Source organism: Patagioenas fasciata, chromosome 18, assembly GCF_037038585.1.
Source record: "Patagioenas fasciata isolate bPatFas1 chromosome 18, bPatFas1.hap1, whole genome shotgun sequence".
Classification (NCBI taxonomy): domain Eukaryota; kingdom Metazoa; phylum Chordata; class Aves; order Columbiformes; family Columbidae; genus Patagioenas; species Patagioenas fasciata.
The window spans coordinates 8745971-8764250 of record NC_092537.1 but is presented as its reverse complement, the minus strand read 5'-3'; the positions used below and the strand labels follow the sequence as shown (position 1 = coordinate 8764250).

General features: G+C 47.3%; 1 long non-coding RNA gene across 3 annotated transcripts in view; it reads right to left on the bottom strand.

Moving 5' to 3' along the window:
• The window catches only part of LOC136109453 (uncharacterized), a 90703-nt gene that overhangs the window by 18939 nt on the left and 53484 nt on the right, over window positions 1–18280 (bottom strand). For all 3 annotated transcript variants that reach the window (XR_010652503.2, XR_011741811.1, XR_011741812.1), the window contains 4 exons: window positions 5911–6296; window positions 3422–3506; window positions 2310–2438; window positions 1022–1126 (listed from right to left, as the gene is read on the bottom strand). This is a non-coding gene — a long non-coding RNA (uncharacterized lncRNA). The remainder of the gene's footprint in view (window positions 1–1021; window positions 1127–2309; window positions 2439–3421; window positions 3507–5910; window positions 6297–18280) is intronic.

The following is an 18280-nucleotide window of genomic DNA, read 5'->3' as shown; positions in this document are numbered from 1 at the left end:
CAAATATTAATAATGGAACCCTGGATGTTGGGATCAGCAGTACTGATTTTTACAGCCATCTTCTGCCCTCAGACAAGCTAGTTCGGATTCCAACGCTTTTCTTTTGTAAAAATGGGGGCACGGAGGAACAAGTGAAAAAGACAATTTCTGTTATGAAATGAATGGTGCTGGCCTACCCTCACACGTAGTGGCCAATAGGAAACCTTTCACGAGATCTGCACATTCCTTTTCCAGGTCACACCCAGAACCTCCTTTTAAAGGTCTCAGGAGGACCAGTTCATGCCTTGCGGGAAGGAATGGAGGCCAAAGCATGGCCATGTACCAGAGTTTCACTGCAAACAAGCTTCTTGCTTTGGAGTAGAAATGGAAAGCACACGCTGAACAGATCTGGTTTCCATCAGCCTGTTATTTATAGCGTTGGTTTCACACCATGGACTATACACACTCATGTTTGTTCTTTCAGGCTCTCTCAGTGCTCTGCCACGATTTCTTCTCACCTGAGCAATGAATCGGTGTGTGTTACCCTGCCATGATCACATTCTTCACATCTCATTTAGTTGTGCATTCACTATATATGCTCCACAGAGCTTGGCTGCTCATGAACTGAGAGTCTGCAAGCAGAGTAACTCCAAAACATCTTTCTGAGCCTTGGGCTAAGGTGGTGAGGCCAGGCTAGTTTATCAACAGTGCACATGGGAGATATCTCCTGGAGCTTTGGATTCCCAGGCTTCAGAGCACCAACTATCTCTCTGCAGTCGGAACAATTAAAAACACCTTTGGTATGGAGAAAAATATGGTCTCGTGAAACAGCAAATTACTCTGCTCAGCTACAGCATTCGAATGGTTGTGTGGTGGCAAAGACTTGGTATGAAGTCCCACCTTGGCCAGCTCAACAGAGACTGCACCAAAGACCTCTCATGCCAGCAGCCCATACTAAACAGCAGATCTGGGCCTGAAACAAGGTCCTGCAGAGCACAGGTCACAGGGTAATCTGCAGCTCATGCGCTTGCTGGTTACTCACTGGGAGTAGAGTGAGGGTGGTAGGTCCCTTCTGGTACGCCTGGAGTCATCCAACGTTGTTCTAAGTAGGGAGGTTAAACAATGGCTGTTTGGTCCCTGCTGTCAACTGAAAGAGATTTGGTGTCCATAATAAAACTCCTGGCATATGATCAGTCACTGTATATAAACCCAAATTACACCAAGAAAAGCCAGGATAGTGTCAAACAGCTCTAAATCATCATTAGAAAAGAGGTCATCCCCAGTCAACACATTCTGAAGAGCCATGAGCAAATTACAGTATTCTTCAGATTCTCCTCAGGTAGACATGAGGGTGAAGAACATGGCTGGTGGTTCTCCTTCAAAGTTCCAGCCAACATCTGCATCACAACACAAAGACTGGGGCAATTTCTAAGATACCCAGGACCAAACAACAGAAGATGATCCAACACTGTCTCTGAGGCCACAATCATCAGCATCAACGACCTCTTCCTGCCAGATTTAACTGGGAAAGCAGGACACAGGTCTACATCACAAACATGGCATCTTTCCCCAAACCCACAGAAGTAAAGCTGACAGTAGCCTAGGCAGTCTGCTTTGGAGATGTGATCTTGCCAAGCTGTCCTCCAGTAGGACCTCACAGCCACACCTGGGGCTCCACAGCTGCTGCAATGGGCAGCAGAACAGGCATGTTATGCCAGAGTCACCGCCTGGGCAACTGCAGCTTAGTGAGTGTTGACTTAATCTCCAGAAAACCACACAAGCACTTTGACTGTGCAAAATGTACTCAGGAGACTAAGGGATAGGTTTGGTCTACTTGTAAAGCTGTAGGTGGTTCAGGTTAGGGGAGATGGACCTTACAACCTTCTGCTGGAATCTGAGGGCTTGATTCAGGTGCCAAAATGCAGATCCCTGCATCTAATGCCACCACAGATGTGGCAGATCTGCCATTTCCATGCAGATATCTCAAACAGCATGATGTGCTTATTGGGCAACTGAATGGTACCCGAGCAGGAATTCAGGAGGGAACCTCAATTACAGTTTGAAGGCTGTGGGATGGAGGGGAACTGCTCACACCAAGACACTTAAGGTGCTTAATAATTAAGGTTATCAAAAAGAAGAGGAAGAAGTACCTTATTAACAATAAAGAGTGCTTACTAAAGAGGAGATCTCTCATAGCAGAACTCTCTTTGATCTAACAGACAAAGCCGTATCAACATCCAGTGGCTGGAAGCCAAAATTAGACAAATTCAAACTGCAAGGAAGGTGCCAGTTTGTAATTGAAAGAGTAATGAGCCATTGGAATTACTCACCCCAGGCTGTGATGGATTCTCCAACATCTAAGTGGATGCTGTTCTAAAAAGCGCCACATTGCAGGCACATATTTCTGTGTTTGGGAATTATTGGTAAAGGCTTTCCAGCTTGCACGAGCTGTTTGTGCTCTGAAAAACAAACAAAAGAAGTATTATGCTGTTCTATTAAAGATGGAGAAGGGAGGTAGAGTGAGTTTAAGCAGACAGACTGTGACAGTACTAGGAACAGGATTCAGGTCACTTAAATACCATCATTGTCCAGCCACAATTCCACTCTGCAGAGCAGCCCGCAGCCCCAAAGCAGCCCTGCTTCTCCTGGCAGCACCTGCAGCTCGGTGACACCAGGTTCAGCAAGTAAACTCAATGCCACAAGGCCAGGTCCAGACAAGAGACAGGGAATGGACCACATCAGCCAAGCATTCCTGCCGGGAACACAGCCACAGGTCCAAAGCTGCTTCTTACAAGTCCGAGAAGAACAGGACAGCCCTGGTGGTGTTTAAAATACATGTAGAAGAGGTTCTCAGGGACATGGTTTAGTGCTAGTGTTGGGTTAACAGTTGGACTTGATGATCTTAAAAGTCTTTTCCAACCCAAATGATGCTATGACTCTATGATGCAGGTGAAGAACGTTTTTGCTGAGCTTCCTGCACTTCCAGCGAGAGCCCTCCCCAGAGCTGGGTTGCCAAGACTTGGTGCTCTCCAGGCCTTTGTCCAACACAACTGGGCTCACAGAGCCCTTGGGCACACACCCATGGATACATGGATGGGCGCTCTGCAGATATCCTGCTCTCTTTATTTCTCTTCCCAACGAGCATTACCATCTCTTGCATACAATACAGGACAAAGTACACAAGAGGTGTATTTTAATCACATTTTTCAGCAGGCAGGACAAAGAGAAACCCACAGGGGAAATTGTCATCTGCCAAGATACCTCCATGCTGGACCCTTCATATAGGAATGCCTGCTGCCAGGCATCACGGAAGAGCAATAAACACCCAAGCTCAGATACTCCCTCACTGAGAAAGTCTATTCTGCTGACTTCAAGAGTATGTAATAAAAATCAATGGGAAGGGCAAACAGAGGTAAAAGCACTGAAGGGCAGATTGACTCACTGTTGGGCCCTGGGAAACAGGTAAAGCCCAGAAGCAGGTGAATAAATGATGTCTCTGCTTCTCTGGTAAATCACTTCAGGTTGCCCTGAAAAAAAAAAGGGCACAGAGATCAATTCACCCCACTCAAAGTAAAAACAAGTTTTAAAGATGCTTAGATATCAAATAAAATATTACACCAACATTGCCTAGTTTCATTTGGGGGCTGTGAAAAACGCTTTTGAGAAATTAAATGGGGATAAATTTCTAAGACACCTGTTTTGAAATAACCAGCTTGGAAATGACAAAATGAAACCTTTAGAGTTAGAACCATTTCTTGGTGCTAACCAGCCTTTCTTGGCTGAAAAGATATAATAAATTTTGGGGTAGTTTTTATAAAACCCCTGCAGATGCACGGCTAAGATTTCACATAGACCATAACCAGGAAGGACTCTGCAACACACCGGCTCGGAACACCCAAACAGAGAAACCCTGTTCCTCCTCCTTTCCCCAGCCTCTGCCTGCAAACACATCACCACAGTTAACACACAAAACATCATTCATTATGGTTGGAATTGAGGAGCACGAAGTTAGCTCTTACACCGAGGCTGGCATCAAAACGGAACAAAAATCTTAAAAAGCAAGGATGAAATATTGAGCCCTCTGGAACTTCAAACAGAAAGACACGTTACTGTTTCTCAGGCAGATGTGAAAATACCGTAAAAGCATCTTATATTTATTCATTTGAGTTTATTCATTCACACCAAGTGAAGGCGCTCCAGGTTTACACATGGCAGGGTGGCTCAGGGCAAAATTCAGCCCTCAGTATCAATACTTTGGGTTCACACCACCACCACGAACCCAACTGCCTGCACTCAGAGAAGCCATCGCTGGTCAACATTCTGCTGCTTTCTGCCCTTTATTATGGGCAGCAAGTCTTTGGTTCAAGAGTTCTGACACCTGAGGTTTGTATGGGGCACCTGAACATCCAGAGGGCTCCTACCCTGTTTCCCCAAAAATAAGACAGCGTCTTACATTAATTTTTGCTCCAAAAGATGCCTTTTTTACAGGTATAGCTGCCTGGACACTATTTAAATTGACTTTTTAATGAGCTGTAACTAGGGCTTGTTTTTGGAGTAGGGCTTATATTTTGAGCATCCCCAAAAATCATGCTAGGGCTTATTTTCATGTTACGTCTTATTTTTGGGGAAATAGGGTAGAAGTGCTACAAGATCTCAGGATAAGTTATCAGGAATAACTATGGCTTCCAAGTAAACAGCTTCTTAATGACTCAGAAGCTACTGGAAATATCCAGACATTCGCTGAGAAATTACATACCCAAGAATTACCAAAGCCATTGTAGACATAAGAAAGGGATCATTATTACAAGAATATAGTTTTTCAGGGTAGAGAGACTGAAACAACCCATGCAAAGGCACACAGGATGTCAATACATCCTGAGAAAGAGCAAAAAAGCAAACCAGATGAGCAGGTATCATATTCTCCGTGTCTCACTACAATGCTCTGGTATTTCTACAGTGCAAATGCATCAACCCCAGCCAAATTAACAAAGCCTAAACTGCAGCCTTTCGCTTTTTCAGCCCTGTGGGCCTGGCCCCACTGGAGAAGATGTGGGCTTCATTCGCAGAAGGACCTTCTGTGCTTTTCTTTATGTTACTCTGCAAAAAGCACTGGTTTCCTGAGTATTTGCAACAAGTCAGAGCCCCTGGATCTTTTCTGACAAGGCTTATTTTGGCTTCTCTGCTAAAAGAGCAGCGAGACTACTAAGAACGAGCTCCTGAACAGGGACAATCTGGGATTCAGACAGGAAACAAACAAACAAGAAAATCAGGAGGTAATAATCACTGGTCTGTGCATCCTTCCTGCTTCCAAACTTCCAGGCTGGCTGTTTTCTGAAATGACTGCTCAGGTTTGGATCAGCGCAGGGACCTCAGGAGCCTGAACACACACAGTGACAGACACCCCTTCCTCCAAGCAGCGAGCAGACACTGCCTGAACCACAGGGAAAGTGGGATGGATGAGAAATTCTTCCATCACAACGGGAAATACAGCAGTCAGGATACCGAGAGGGTGGTCTGCCAGTTAATTCAGGAGACAGAATTCAAACTGAAAGCTCCATGTGGAGCAAATTAGCAGAAACTAATTCTAATCCGTCCCACGCTGGCACAGAGGCACGTCAGCCCTGCTTAAAATTGCACCTCCCTTCAGATCTCGGCTGCCCCTTGTCCTACGTGGAGAGAAGAAAGGACGGGGAGAGGCTGCACCGCAATCTGCATGCAGATGGTCTGTATTATGGAACCTCTGTGGAGTATCAGCCACTTGCCCCTGTGCCCCATGATAAATCACAGCCTCCTTCAATGTTTTCAGGGAAGAGCAATGCTCTCCCAGACTTTGATTGGGTTGAAAGTCTGACTAGTTAAGGAGATGTAAATACTGAGCCCCTATCAGCCTGTAATTGTCATCATCATCATCCTGTTTAGGAAACTACTCACATCTTTGAGCAGTTACTCCGTGTCTCCTCCACCCCAGGAGAAGGTCTGGAGCCCATTTCCGGCAGCCGGCAGAGCTGCTTTGCTTTCGTTGACACAAACAGAGTTTGTCAGCTTGTGCATCCTTGGTTTCTGCTCAGTTTAAAGTTGCTGCAGAGTCTTTAGGCGCAGCTTAGCAGCTGGAAACAGAGAACTCAACCCTCGCCACAAAGGTGCCAGTTCCCCAGGTTCTGCCCAACAAGAGCATCCTCTGTGTGGTGGCCTTTGGGACGGCGTCCTCGGTCCCCACCTGAGAGGGGGGCAGCGACACTTCCAGTGGCTCTTGTGGATGGCAGAGCCAAAACGTGTGTATTCACTTCCTTCTGCAGGCAGAAAACTGAAGGAACACCCTGTCGGGACAAAATAAATACATTTGTCATCTTTCCCGCATCTGCACCAGCATGTTTGTGGTGCTGAAACTGAAAACAGGCCTGAATGTTATTTACACTAAAGTCTCTTTCCGTCACTTTGGCAGTAGGATGGGGCTTAGTCTTTATACATATTACATTTTCTTTTCAACATGTGTAAACGAGGATCAAGCTTTTACATTGCTTAAAATAGATGTAAATGACCCTTTACGCTGTCAGAATGGTGCCGAGAGGCCTTCCTGCAATAAAGAAATCTGCCCCATTATGCTTTCATATCATGCTCCCTTCATTTAGTTCTAGTTTCCCAAACTTGGGCAAATCCCCTTGACCTTGGCAATCTGTGCTGAGATTTTACTCAGCTGGGACTGAAACCAGGGGCAGGAGAAAGTGTATGAGCTCAGATAGAAACACAACGGAACTTTCAATCTAAACTGGTCTTGAAGACCCACCAGGAGGACTCCCCATCCCCAAAACATCTAGGCCATCTGTGATACATTGATTCTCTCTATTAGTTGTTTTGGAGACTTTTTAAAGAAAACTTTGTACATTCCAGTCCTCCTTACAAACCATGAAAAGGAGAAAAAGAGAAGCAGAGACAGAATAACAAGAGATGCTGGGCTGCCGTCAGGGTTTTGATGCCTCACAGATGGACTTGCCATGCCTCCTGTTTCGGGGAAGCCACCACCACATGTTCCTGCCCAAGCCACTGTCTTTGCTCAGTTGCCAGTTTGCTCTGCGCAGATTGAAGGAGACCCTGATGAGAAAGGAAGTGGCCTTCATTGGATCTCTACTATTAAATGTGTTAATTTTCCTTGAAGAGATAGAGCACCGACCACGCAGACAGCTGAACAAATGGTGGTATGAGCTACTCAAGTAATTGTAGGTTAAGGTCAGGGACGTGATTCCTGTCCCTTCTGTCTGATTAATACGGAGGAGATCCATCAGCCAGCAAGAGCTGACCCAAGAGTGGGCTCAGATCAGACAACCTGGCAGCCCCGGGGAAGGTCTCGCTGGCTCAATGCTGGATAAAATGTCTCCAGGTACCTCAGATGCAGAGCTCTGCTTTTTCACCTTCCTGTTGCTCTGTACGGCAAGTAAATTATTAGAGCCCTTAACATAAGGTGATATATTTCCACATTGGCATCCTTAGCCAGTGAGTAAGCTCTAGAGTCAAGATGGGGTTGGCTGTTACCCTGATTAATTATTGCTGGTGCTCCTCATGCCCAAACTGCCTTGTCCCCCTGCAGCTCCTAGTTGTGGTGTGGACTACTGAAAGAGAAGGGCTTTCATTCCACCTTCTGGACTATTAAATCCAGATCCCACCCACACTCCTGCAGCCCCAACAACCTCCATCACTCCGTCAAATGAGGTCTGCTCACAAACCTCACAGCTCCTTTGGAGCCACCATCCACGCAGAGACGTCCTGACAGCTCATCAATACCGTCTGCCCCTAAGAGCAGGAGCAAGAGATGCGATACTCAACTGCAAAATAAGTTACTGGAATCTGCTGAAGCCGTGTCAGCCCATTCCCAGAGCCACCCTGCGGGCACGGGCTGGCCGGCACGGCAGGACAACCAGCTGAAGGGCAGAACGTTCACAGTAACTACCATTTGCTTTTCCTTTCAGAAGAATGCACAAGGGATTGGCAACACTTCCCATACCCACCCCCACGCCTTTTCCTCCGTAAAACAACCCCCTTGCCAGCTAAATGCTACTTCACTTTTCTCCAGGAGCAGTTGCAATTGGAAATACCCAGACAAATCTCATCCAAGGGTTTATGAGGAACAGCTCAGCGGCACCCAGAAAATTGCAGTATGCTACCTAGAGTGCTGCATATTATTATTACTTGTTTAATCTTGGTAGAGTTCTGGGTAAGGTTTTAATTGGGCATTGTATTTCAAAGTCAGGGAGTAGGATCTATGCAAAGCACTGGATAGTTTCGGCATTAATTGACCATCAAATCCTTCCCCTTTGCATCTGCATTCTATTATTAGAGAATGTAAAGCAGTTTATAGGGCTTTTAACCTCTTCAAGCAAACACTGTGGAAGTTATGCTGCTGCAGGGACCATATTAGCTTTACAGACTTTGTTTCTAATCCAAGGAGAGGGGAAAAATGGAGAAGGGACAGAGCAAATGAATGATTTTGATGGTATGAATTCAGCTGGTGTAAATCTGCACAACTCCATTAACTTTGGTAGAGTTACACTGATTTATGCCAGCGAAAGATCAGACATTTGATCTGCAATGAGGTCCTCATTCCCAGAAGACCAAAATGGTACCAGACAAATCTTCACAGACCATTTATCAGCCTTCTCAACTACATTCTTCCCTGCTGGATGGAAAAGCCCTGATCAGATGCCAGGGAGCCATCTGGCGATCTGGGTACCGTGGCATGCATGCACACTGTGTGCTCAGTCACTTGGAGGAAAATCACCTTCCACTAAGGCATTTTGACAACCTCTGTGACCACCAGCCTGTCCCCAGGGCTCCCATGACAATGGGTGCCAGGGAAAGGCAGAACCGTGCTGTGGACTGGAAGCCTAAATTGAGTCTTGCAGTCTCTAACGAAAGTTGCTGAGCTCTGCTTTCTTCAGGGCCTCATGGTTGGACTCCTCAGGGAATAAACATCATTCCCAGGTCAAGAAAGCCAAGATCAAGGCAGCCCGAACTGCCATGGGTTCCTGTGTGCAAGGGAGATGTGGAGGCCAGGTGTAAGGTAGGAAAACAAGCATCAAGAAGTATTGGGGTAGCCTGGGCTGATCACCCATCCTGTGCATAGGGTGCTGGTTCCATGCAGCACTGGACTGAGCCTGTGGATTTCACGGGACCTGCAGTTACTCTGATGCTCCAACTGTGCTGGGCAGCCACAGCTTCCAGTCAAAATAACATGAGTGCTCAGTATCTCATCCTGTTCCAGGATGACAGCCAACATCCACCATTTCCACTCAACCTAAGATCAGGATGACCAAACTGTCACAACAAAGGTCCACCTCATTATCCCATCTCCAACCCAAAGAAGAGTAGATGTCTAGAGAGAACAATGTTAGCAGAGCACAGATATGGTATTTCCCTGTCCAAAAAGATGCATTCCCCTAAGAGGGGTTCTACACCCTCAGACCTGGATACTTGTTGCAGGAAGAGCAGGAGGTAAGTCCTGGTTCCACCCTAACCACAGCAGGAGAGAAAATGGGTCATTCTGTGCTGCTTCCTTCTGAAGGGACAAGGTGAAATCCATCCTTACAAAAGAAGACAAGCAATGTTTGATCTCCTAGATCTGTGCAGCATGATGAGAAGGAAAATTCACCACCTCACTTGCCTTTGTTGCCTGTTTTTTTCACACAATTGTTCCACCACCCCTCAGCAGGTGGGATTCTCATTTTGCAACTCCCTACCCTATTTCTTTGTTTCATAGTAACCCCAAATGTCACTAGAAAGAGCCCAGGACAGTGATTATGATCATGCAAACAGCAGTGTAAGGTCCATTATAATTATCTTGTTTCTAAGCACTTGACAATGCTTTCAAGTATCTTGTATTTAGTTACTCAGTAAGGTCCTGAATGTCTGGTTCTCAGGCACTATGGTTTTATTGCTACAGAATGAGCCAGAAACCATTCAAGAGCTTTAAAAGGTCCTTTTAAATAGTCAGAATGAATTTACAATGTTGGCTGGCTGGCAAATGCAACAGGCATTTCAAGTGGAAAGGAAAAGTCCTTTATTGCATCTGCTGTTGGCATTTAGGGCACCCTGATCGCTAACAATTCCTCAGCTCCAACGCCCAGCATCCTGCAAGCTGCTGGCTGGGTGAAACCAAGGAGAGCAGCAGAATGGGAAGAAAGGGTCTAGGTGAAAGAAAAGCCTGGGTTTAGAGTTAGTTAGAAATTTCACTGCAATTAATCAGAAAATGACCACAGAAGCGCCTTGGTTTCAATCACTTGCTAGTGAAACGTAAGCTGGGCTCCACCAGCAAACCTCTCCCAGCTCAGCCTGGCTGGAATGTGTCCCATCTGCCCCTCTGTGTGTCATCTCCCCTTAGGTGTTCAGGTCTGGCACCCTGGACTTTCTAGAAACCAGGGATTTTGACAAACTGCTCTGGAGTTGACTTCTGAATAGTGCTGGTGTCCTTGAGCAATACTGCCATGGAGAAGAGGCTAAGACAGGCCTTAAACCCAGTGCAACCCTCCAACCAAGTTCATGGCTTTTGACACCCCACATCAGCCACTTCTTGATGTCACCGTCACTAACCCAGCTGGTGGCAGGCCACTTCACCTCCAGCAGCGTGGGAGAGGGGAGGAACCGCACATGCCTTTTTGATGGTCTAAGAAGCTCAGAACAATTTGCCATTTCCTGTGCCTGGGACAGATTAGAGGGACACAGGAGCCAGGGGTTCCTATGCACAGTTTACATCTGGGGTCAAAAAGCCACTGGACAAGCAGCTGCAACAGCCTTTGCATGTGTGGAGAGATGAATGGGGGTTCATGCAGCTCCAGGGGCTACAGGAAAGGACTTCTCCAAACTCTCCTGCTCCATCTCAGCTAAGAATGAAGCCAAGAGCACCCCTCATCGGTCCCATGCTCCCACTCCCTGGTCCTGCACCCACCAGTGTTCTTCCACCCACATCTGCAGGGTCACCCACCCTAAAACCAAAACAGCTCTCTTCCTTCTCACATGCCCCAGCCTTGTCAATTTGGGCCCAAGATCCTCCTGCACAACAGAAGAACAGCAAATTGCAATTCCGTGGGGAATCCTCCACTACTTTCTGCTCCACTTGGCCCCTTTCTCTATAAGCAAACATGAGATAGGGGCTGATCTACAACTCCCTCTGCAGGAGCTGGCTCCAATCTCCTATCTCAGGCTAAATATTTCCTGACTTGGTTGGTAACCTTTATCTCCCCATTCTGAGCACAAGAAGGCCCATCAAAATTGCCTGTCTTCTCCATCGGGTGGTAAAGGCCAACTCCCCTGTCCTTCCTTGGCATAACTCCTAAGAAACACAAGTTTCCTCAAGGATGCTGAAGGAAAGCAATTAGCTAAGAAGACAGTCAGGAAAACATTTTAGAAAGACTGAATAGAATAATTTAAAGGTATTATTATTAATGACGGCAATTACAGCTCTAGAAAGCTCAGTGTTTTTTCATACAGGGTTGAAAAAGGAAAATGAGCGAACCCAAGCAACGTCTAGGTGAACACAAGAGAAGCAGCAACGAGCTTTGGAAACCAAACAAGATCAGTCTCAGAACAACTAAGCCAAATCCTCTACTTGAGTAAACCCGTGCGGGTCCTCTGGAGTTCAAGGGAGAACCAAAGCTGCCTCCCTCTGACCAGGGCAGAGGATATTAAAGCTGAGCTTTCCAAAGACCTTTCGGGAAGTCAGCTCAAAGTCACTGCAATTAAATGAGTCAAGGAATTCCCCCAAGGCTGTACAAGAATCTCTGCTCTGATCTGCCAAGCTGCTCTCCCGAGAGTCACCAAAACAAGTGTCAACCACCCATCACACCCCGACATACATTTGCACTTCCCTATGCACCACCAGCCCATCACCTCGGGACGTTTCCCAAGGCTCGTGCAACTGCCATCAAGTTGACCAGTCATTAATTCTCAGGAAGCATCCACTGCCTCATTGGTAATTACTTAAATAAACTTCCCCTTCATGGTGTCTGAGCCCAGGCCTTTCTTTCTGACACGTCCCCATAAAGTTTTATTTAAGGTAAGATAACACACGGGTTATGCGCACGAGCTGGGCTGCACCTGACTAAACACTGGGCCCATCGGTGACGGCCGGACGGCTCGAGCAGGATTTCACCGTCTTGCCCTCCTCCGTGGCCAGCACAGCCCCTTCCAGCTCCCAGCGAAACAGACTTCCCCTTATATATGCCACGTAGATCCTTCATGCAAATCTGTCTCATAAATCACTGCATCCCAGGTGCACCACGGAGTCATTTGCTAGGAAAATACTGTTCCAACCGAAGGACCCAGCACAGCACAGTGGTATTTATGAGGGGTAATATCCAGGATAGGGGTGACTTGGGAACCTGCCAGCCTCCAGAAATGATTCATCCTGCCTGACCTTAAATTGCAACCGTGTCCAGATTCCCTGTGGCTACAGGGCCCTAGGGGCACATGAGAACCCCCAGCTTGAGATTGTGGAGTTTGGGTGATGAACTACCCCAAAATAACCAAAACGAGGGTCTCCAGAAACACAGAACTGACTCTGGCATTTTGCTTTCTGCCACTTCACCAAAAGCTGCAGCCTGTGTCTATCTCACCTGGGTGGTTTTGAGAAAGATCTTATGGGTCCCAGTGATTGATGCTTGTATCAGCTGAGCTTGATCCTGGTCTCCAAAAATTTAAGAAATTCTTATATGACTTCTGGTCTGTCAAATGATTATTTATCTCCAACAGAGAATTCTACCCTAACATCTCAGATTGCTGCAGTTAATCCAACAATAACCCAAACTTCTCTAGTTCTCACACTTTTCCACAGTATTTAGCTTATTCTTATTTACAAATGACAAGAATACACTTTGCTAACCAGATCTTTGCCCTGCTCATGTAGACCCGTGAGATACTGTAGAGTTGCTTGCGAGCATAAGCCTCATTTTTCAGAGAGGGCAGCATTAAGTTACCAAAGTAAAGATCCATTTAAGTCAAAAGTTTAGTAGTTTTGCTGTGGTAAGAGAAACTCTCAGGATATCAAAGAGTCAAGGGAGGAATGTTGTACTCAGCTGAGAAAACGGACAAGCAGTCAGACACAAAAGCCTTTCTACAGCTCTGACAAAGAAACAAAAAACCTCAGGCTCCCGTAGAGCTTAGCTTAAACCCAAAAGACTGAAAAAGGAGACAAAATACGAAATTAAGATATTTCCCCTCTCTCGATAGTAACTACAGTAATGGGGTGACATATAATGGCATAAGAAATCTTAACATCGTAAGAAAAACTAAACTAGAAAGACATGCAGGTTGCAGATTTTCAATAATACCTTGAAATGGCCATTTCAGACCAGTTAGACCACATCACAGGTACTAGAGACTATATCTGCATCCATCACAGCCAGTACCGGCTGTCAGGCAACAGCAGCAGACACCAGGAGTGCCGAGCAGCTCTCGGGGGGTCTATGGCACCTTGGCCCTGGAGCTTAATGCTGCCCACAGGTATTTATAACCCCAAGGCCAGAGAGGTGGTTGAACAGGAGCAACCAGGAGTAGGGACAAAGGGCAACACCAGGCTGTTCCAACAGAACCACCTCCTGCAGACAGCTGAAGGGTGGTGACACATCTCCTCTCAAGCAGCTCATGGTTGGCATGTGCTGCTGGATACAAGGATTTCTGCTCCTTGGTGTGATGTCCACCAGACACCGCTCTTGGTGCCAGCACTCCCAAGAGAGGTCCTGATGCTCTCCTAGCTTCTCTGCTAGGTCCAGACAGCCACAAAGGTCTCTAGACCAGAGACAGTCCAGGAGGGAGCAGACTTAGCCAAACACACACCGGGGTGAGGGCTCCCTGCCATTCCCCAAACTGCTTTGACCCTTGCCCTCCCGGAATGAAACCAGCCCCTCCAAACCACCAGCCTGTGGAACAGAAAATTGCAAATGACTTAAAACGGGATGGAAAACTCCACGTTTGCAGATCACAAGCTGAGGTTGCTAATCTTCTTGTCATGGGAGCAGACTCACCCAGCAGAAGGGAATTCCTGCCTTTGACTGGACTAATTAAAGGCACCGAACTCTGCACCCGTTACAGCTTGATGTGCCTTAATCTTATGTGACATTTGACATACGCGAGGAACGCAGACGCACACATACGGTTCTCATTGGCATTGGTGGGGGTGCAGCACGCTCCTCCGCTCGCTGCAGGGTGAGCTGTGTGGGCTGGCAAAGCAGGGGGTAATTACTTATCCTGCCTCAAAGCCACTAATGACCCTGGGTGGCTGGAGACCCTGCAGAAGGTCCCATTTAGGGGAGAGGAGTGTGGTCCAACCCAACTTTTGAGAAGGTGGGGGTGGGATTGGGATTCAAAGCCTTCCTCAAGTGACATGACCTATAAGGTGCTGGATGAGCAGCTCCTGTCTCCCTCCCATCCAGGTACAGGGACGAACAGTTGCTGTGCCTTGGGAGCAAAGAATATGTCCAAGCATGATGATACACAAGACTGTAAAGATCTCAAATTAGGGACGGTGTTGTTTAAAAGATGTGTGGATGAGGTTCTCAGGGACATGGCTTAGTGCCAGTTAATGGTTGGACTCTATGATCTTGAGGGTCTCTTCCAACCAAAATGATTCTATGATTTTTAGATTTATGATGCAAGATGAACCAATTAGGTATTTGGATAGTGATGTGAGTCATGGATATTGGTTGTGTTCCTCACCTCCTGTCCAGGATCGGCCTCTTGAAGTCCAGGGATATGTGACCACACTCAACCACGCCCAGCGGAACTCTGAACCAGCCCTGGGAAGAAAACTTGCTTTAAACACCCATGGGAAGGAGACAAACCTCCTCAGCCTTCACAGCCGACAGCCCCCATCCCCGCAGAGCACAGCAGCATGGGAAGCAGTGCGGTACGGCCGGCGAGGCACGGGGACACCCTCTGCACCCCCTGTCCCCACGCACTCACACCGCAGTGTCGGGAGCATCCGTGCCACAGGAGCACCTGGCTCTGATGGTGTGCGTTGAAATACAGGCCCTGAAAAATAATAAAGCTTTCTCAATGGTACTGCAAGGAATCAACATTCTTCTTCAATTATTGCTTTTTCTGTAAAATATTAGAGTCCCATACTAAGATTATTTGTACTGTCGACTAACAGCGTTGGTCTGCCAGGTTGTATGGCAGCAGGCGGTGTGTTCACATCCGAAGGTCCCAAGTTCATTTCCAGTTAATGATCCATAAGAGGGACTGCAGCATTTCTCCTAGGAAGATCGCTTGGAAGCGACTGATGGACTGCTTAGCCAGGGTAGAAACAAAGCACTGAGATATTGTAATGAGTTATAAATCAGGCAAAGTCAGTGATGCTCTATAAGGAACAGTATCATTGGGGCACACTAGTACCAATAGCTGGGCAAGTAAAAGCTCCTTCAGAGCTAAAAAAAAAAGTAAAACAGACGGTGATTTCAGTACAGCTGAAATGCAGAACATGTTCAAATTCATATTTAATAAAGAAATTATTGTTTATTATTGAAGTACCAATTGATTATTAAAAACACATTTATTGAGGCTGGACCACAAGGTAACAGATATGTACCTCTGGCATAGTTGTGAAACCTCAGTAAATAGCGATTATTAGAAACAGATTTATTGAGGCCTAACGATACCATAAAATGTGTATCAGTTACAGAGCTCTTAAAACCCGATCAGTAGGTTCTTAAGCCATTTTTACTGAGGGTTTATAGCTCAGCAGTAGGGTTATGTGTCTTCATTTAGGATTGTTAAGCCACGTGGAATATCATCTTAATGCTTATTTGATACTTAATTAAGGGAGTGTTTGCAGGGTAAAAACTACAGCAACCAATGAGAACCAGGAAAAAACACAATAATTTTCCTACTTCTGAAAACACAGATTAGAGCCACTATTTGACCTATTATTGAATTTTTTCATTGATCTCTGGACACGTCTTTCCATGGAGTGTGTGGACCACGGGTGGTCTGGGGACACAACCATGCGACCGGCAGAGCCGCATCCATCCTGGTGCCCGATGCTACGAGCCAAGCATGTCCGTCCCACCCTGGCAACAGCTCAAACCCCCGCTTGGCTTTGACCAGCTTGCCCTCAACAAGCCCTCGTGCTCCCTGAGAGCCTTCACCAAGTCTCTCTGTGCCACGCTGTTCTAAATCAACCGTGTTCAGAACAGAACAACGCTCAAATTGGACAGAGCACAAATGCTGTTCAGGAGGAGAGAGCTGAGTGACACAGCAGCACTGCGAGTCCAGCACCAGCCACAGACATGAGGACACTGGACAGGGGGAACCCAGATCTGCAGCCCTATGGTAAAACACTGGCCCAAGTTGGCCAGAGAGGTGGTGGATGAACCACCTCTGGAGACACCCCAGGCCAGGCTGGACGGGGCTCTGAGCAACCTGAGCTGGTGAAGATGTCCCTGCTCATGGCAGGGGGGGCACTGGGGGAGCTGGGAAGGTCCCTTCAACCCAAACCATCCCGTGATTGTATGATTCTAGATCTTCTCTCATCGCTCCCATCAGAGATGCTTGGAGTCTTGCCCGGCAAATCCAGCCTTCCTCACGTCCTTCCCTGCCAGGAACCTGCATCTGCTGCCAGACCTGACATCTCCATCCCACACACGTGGGACACCAGCCTACAGCTGAGCCACGGGGGCCTCCCCAGTGCCCACCCAGCCTTCCCCCGGTCTGGGGATGAACATCTCCCCAGGGACACAGCCAGCAGCACAAAGCAGCAGTATGGAAACCACAGTCAGAGTGAAGGCAGCGATTTTGCCCTGATCATGCAGACTGGCTGGGGAAAAGCCTGGGGGAGAAGGGAGGTGTGCTGCTTTTCTTTCGCCTTAAGACCTCCCAGCCTCCCACTGGAGGAGGAGGAGGGGAGAAAGGAGCCCAGATTGCTGAAGAACTCCCCTAGCTCCAGTCTCCTCTGTTCAAATTTATATATTCCACTACAGGTGACATCATGATTGCTGGAGTCTGACAGGTGATGCTGTAAAATGCATGAAACCATAAAAATTTCAACAGCAGCAAGCTCCATTGCCACTACATCTGACAGCACTTAGCTGCCCAGCTAACACAAATATTATAAAAGCACTCGGGAAAGAAATCCAACCTGCCTGACCTCAGTTTTGGACTAATAAACAGTAGAGCATGACCAGATTTCACCCACGTATAATAGACAGCTTTTAAAGAAACTAAAGCAGGGCGTTGGGAGGTGTAAAGAACTAAGGAAAGAGATGAGTTAAAAGTGGGCAAAGCCATCGCTGAATGCAGAGGGCTCAGCTCCCAGATCGTGCTGCTTTCTGCCACTCCACCTCTGCCAGGAGGAGATGTGTCTTAGGAACTGCAGAGCTATAGCTGCAAAAAGGTGCCCGTTGGTGTCACACAGCCAGAGCAGGGGTTGGGAATCACCTAAACCGCATCAGAGCACCTGATGTTCGCTTCTGCCCTCTCTACAGGCATAGAGAGAGGAATCTTGTCTCCAAAAGTTGCACAGTAAGTGAATCCAAGAGAATTATTGCCCTTTATTTCAGCGCACTCAGCACTAAATCTTTAAAGGCCAAGGATCTGATTTCTATTTCTTCCTGCTGTGAGGTCCCCCTGGTGTCCCCGGAGCAGAGCACCTTACTCGGCCCCATGCAAAGCTCTCTCCGAAGGAGGAGAAGGATGTTCATGTGGGCACCAGCCCCCCAAAACCACCGAGGGCAGCCAGGGAGCTGCTGATGGCTCCAGCCAGGGCAGGGATGCTCAAACCAGAGATGACGAAATGGATTTTTAGCTTCTCCATGGAGAACTGGTTTCCATGGGCTATTTTGGGATTACTCGGACAGACGAATGGGCAGAAGCAGCTTGTTACTTTCCAAATGGTCACCCCAAGAGCTTTCTGAGCAGAGGTGGGGACCCTTGGGAACCAATGATGGGTGTTCTTAGTCACCTCTCAGAGACTCTCTGGATAACCCAAAGGGTCCAATTCCACCCACCTTGCACCCAGTCACCAGCCACCCCCAGTAAAGCTCAGCCCAGCGACTGTCCCAGCACCCAGGGCCACTGGTGTCCCAGTGGGCAAACAGGCACCCGACCCATTTCGCATCTCCACCAAAAAGTGCACCTGAAAACTGATTTGCTGTTAGATCACAGTGACAGCCTATTGAGACAGGCAAGCAACAGAGGTTACTATAAATACATATATAGCTCCATTAAATCCCCTTTATTAACCAACTGCAGAGCTGTCTCTGAGCTCACTTGCTCTCATGGACAAGAGGGGGAGCGAGCGGAGCAGCCGGCACCAACGGGCTGT